Source organism: Pteropus vampyrus, unplaced genomic scaffold (genome assembly GCF_000151845.1).
Source record: "Pteropus vampyrus isolate Shadow unplaced genomic scaffold, Pvam_2.0 Scaffold140, whole genome shotgun sequence".
NCBI lineage: Eukaryota > Metazoa > Chordata > Mammalia > Chiroptera > Pteropodidae > Pteropus > Pteropus vampyrus.
In genome coordinates this window covers 696,197-700,361 of record NW_011888921.1, presented here as the reverse complement: position 1 = coordinate 700,361, position 4,165 = coordinate 696,197, and the positions used below count along the sequence as shown (strand labels likewise).

The window sequence follows — 4,165 nt, the reverse complement described above, 5'->3', positions numbered from 1 at the left end:
TTCGGCAATTCTCATAGAATGTAAGTCCAATATTTTTAAAACCCATACTTTAGGCATAAAATGTTTTCCATCTTCCTTACAAATGTGATATAGAAAGATACTTTGGAAACTATCATTCTCTTTCTTCAAATGAAATTATAATGTCATGTAAGTTTTTTGTATTTCTCACTTTTGGTAACTAAACACACATTTATCTCCAATATGAATAGCTTCGTACCTTTAGTTACAAATATAATCATAGTTTTTATTTTTAAAATTAATTTCTCTGGTCCTTACAAGCCATAGTAGCAGGAAGTCCTACCTCTTAATTGTCTAAAAGCTCTAGGGACTCCTGTAGAAGGCTTACTGCATTTTGTTTTTCACTACCATGTGCTGTTTTATTCTCCCAAATATTCTGACAGATCGTGCTTACTCACTGCCATGAAGGATGACTCCATTTGATGGGTAAATTGTGAGAGGGTGTCCCACACACAAACTCCCAAGGGTGCCGCTTTAAACGCTCTTTTAGTTCAAATTTCCAGCAGCTAACACCTCATAAACCTGGAGTCATCATAGGCCTTTTCTTTCTGGCAACCGAGTGCATTCCACTGGGGCTAATTCCCATACACAGAACTAACTCTTCTTCAAAGAACACTGCCCTCAGCAATCCCAAAGTGATTTCCTAGTCCCCTTTGCACCTTAATATGCTGGGAATTCTGAGAAACGCACGTGCACGCATGCACGCACACAACTTAATTGCTGGTAGGACAATATCTTTGATGGGATATCTCGTTATTTGTAGATGGTATGATATATGTGTACATATATATGTGTAATACAATATGTTTGAATATGATCTACATTGTGTTGGTTTAAGCTCATTAATTGACTAAAAATACTCATTAAAAATAATTATATACCAGCTACTGCATAAAAATATGCAGTATTTGTATTCTAATAAGGTATAATCTAAGAAATTAAGGAATCAAAGAAAATATGATACTATATGGTAAGTACTGTTTCAAAGTTATGTATATAATATAGATATTTTAGGCAACACTCAGGATACATTTTACAATGGAAGAGCAAGTTCAATTGAATCATGTAGCTATTAGCAGATTCTAGTCCATAATTAGGCCATGAATACACCATTCGATTTCTTTCTTTTGTCTTGGATTCCCGATATGCACGGAGTTGTTTTGTGTTTGTTATTTTTAAATTTTATTTCTAATAGCACACATTACATTTCAGGTATAGAGATATATATATTTTATAAAGTTTGAATGAATGGACAAATTGCATTTTTGGTAATGATGATGAAGGAAACTGCATATTGTCTGTAGAGGTTTTTGATATAAGTGTATTCAATTTAATTAAAACTTCTGGCACAATTAATGTTATACTCAATAAGATCATGTATCAATATATAGGGTGACGTCCATTTAAAAATATAAAGTGTTGTATGGGTTTGTAATAACAAGCCCTCAGAAGAAATAATCTTATATTTTTTTATATTACGTTCATACTTTTATATAACACACTCATAGTGGCAACCACAGCAGAAGCTCTAAATGATGTCAACCCTGTCTACACACTGACATGCAAATTGTTCAACAGATTTTGGGTATTATTGGGCTATTTTAACACTTGAAATTTAGATAAAAAATGGAAACTTTGATGTTTTAATTAATATTTTTAGTAACAAATTATTGTTGCTTTTAAATGTTTTATTCTATTTTGGATTTTTATTACGTTTCAATCAAAAGGGGAAGAGAAAAATGGCAGGAAAAACAATAATTAGTTCATCGGGATTTTAATCTAGTTTTTGTAACCAAAAGTTACTGCCTATGGCTGTTAAGTTGTTCTATGGAACTACATCAGATACCGACCAAGGCCAGAAATACGGTGGAAGCTGTTTAGCCCCACTCTACTTGTGTGCAGGGGTGGGTGGGTGTGTCTGAAATCACTACACAAACAAGTATTCTCATAAAAAATGCTCAAATGACTACATGTTAATTTACCAGAACTTGATTATAATTTGAACAGAAAAAATTTTACGAACTTCAGTGATTGTGTAATGTCATCTGGGTGGGGTTAGGGAGGAGTTTGGGAAGAGATTAGACTAATTTTGACCTCTACAATAATTAACCTAATGTTTTGAGTTCAATAACAATTTTCAAAATATGGGAAAAAAGATGTCGTGTTTTGCCTATTGTGGTACCACTTGGAAACCTTAATTTGATACGTACCTATTTTGCAAGGAGAAGTCGTGTTGGGGAAACAAGTGTTCTAGTCACAAGCACTGATAAAACAATTAGGTCAGAATGGACATGTGTATGCAGTCTTGAGGACATGTGTATGCACCCAGTTAGTAGTTTTTCTTTTTCTTTCTTTTTTTTTTTTTAATTGCCTACAGCACCTGGTCTTCCTAGGTGGTCTCTCATCCAAGTACTTACCAGGCCCAACTCTGCTTAGCTTCCAGGATCGGATGAGGTGGGGCACATTCAGAGTGGCATGACCTTAGATTAAGATAGTTTCTGACAAGGTGCCAAGGTGAGCAAGTATTGAGCAACATGTTTATAGGACTTGTAATAGAAGCTCTAGGAAAACACTCATAGCAATATTTGCCCAAATTACTTTTAATTCTTTAAAATTTCTCCTTTCTTCTAAGAGGTAAATACAGGCACTTGGCATTTGGTTTTTAAAGTAACAGCTACTTTGTTAAACTTCAAGTGTAAAAGTGTGGGTTTTATGTCAGGATATACCAGTTCGGCTTTTCCCCTTTTAAATGGGAATAATTCAAAGAGTAAAGCTCAAAGTAAAACCAACTTCCTAAAGTACGAAGAACTATTACTCAGAACAAAAAAAACTGCAACATTTGGTACAAATTATTTTGCCCATCATCCTGAACCACATTAGTTTTATTAGTATTAAAAATGAATACCTCGCCTGGCTACTAAATTGTGTCAGTTCTGCAGCTGATAGTGGTTTGGTTCCAACCAGATTCAGTGGCAGCTGCAAAAATAAGGAAACATCTTGTCTGTTGCCATGAGAGGATTAAAGTTTAACTCACAGCAAGCCAGCTTTATGCAGACTCCCTCAGGTTTATCATGTAAAAATCAAAGTCACATGTCTCTACATGAGTCACTGTTAGCTGAAAAACTACCAGTCCAAGAAGCAGAGAAATATAACCACAAACATCGTGAGACTTTCTACATTTACTGTATACTTGAAACTAATTTAAATAAATTAAAAAAAAAAAAAAAGACAAATGACTGAGGCATTCTCACAGAGCTGTTTCTACCACAGGAGCCTGTCCCATTCCCACAACTGTTAATTGCCTTCTCACCCTTCATCAAAGGTTCTCCAATGAGAAATGGTTATGGAGCTTCTTCCAATAACATCGAGCTCTCTTCCAGAGCACTGCTATCTGCACTCCTTCAGCACCCACTGCTATTCATAACCTAGACTAGTATTATTAGAATTATTTTGAACTCATAATCACAGCAAGAAATCCATTTTCATCTATGGCCATACTACCCTGAACTAGCCCAACCTCATCTGATCTTGGAAGCTAAGCAGGGTCAAGCCTGGTTAGTACTTGGATGGGAGACCACCTAGGAAGACCAGGAGTGCTGTAGGCATAAAAAATAAGGGATTGTAAATTGACAAGTTCCTTGCAATCTGTGATGTCAAGCAAGGGTTGCCTTGCCAAAAAAAAAAAAAAAAAAAAAAAAAAATCCACTTTCATTCAGATCCAGTGCAAATACTTCATGAAAGACATTCACCTTACTACATAGAATGAACTGATAGTTTCTATTTTATTCTATTCTGTTTAAGTTTATGGTTTCTGCAGACCACCAAATTGACTTCTCTATACACAAATATGTCATGACACACAGTTTAGAAAACACTGTCAAAGTTCAGTCTTCTCATTTTCAACTGTGCTTCAAAGTTGCCAGGGGAATGTTTTCAATAAAAGTAGCTAGGGTTGAGAGTGGGGAATGGAAAGTGCTACTAAAGGAAGGCAGACAGGTTTCCCCCATTGTTTGCTGTGTGACCTTGGATAAGTCACTTCTGAGTTTTTTTTTCCCCCACATCTGTCAAATAATAGAATCTTTCATATAGAGTTGTATGCATGAAATGACACCACCAGTAAAAACACTTTGCTTTAAGTATGAAACAT

At 35.2% G+C, this 4,165-nt stretch overlaps 2 pseudogenes; one reads left to right on the top strand and one right to left on the bottom strand.

Moving 5' to 3' along the window:
* Window positions 1-2,386: 2,386 nt before the first annotated feature.
* LOC111744794 lies at window positions 2,387-2,505 on the bottom strand (annotated as a pseudogene).
* Window positions 2,506-3,502: 997 nt separating this feature from the next.
* On the top strand, window positions 3,503-3,623 carry LOC111744782 (annotated as a pseudogene).
* The last annotated feature ends 542 nt before the right edge of the window (window positions 3,624-4,165 follow it).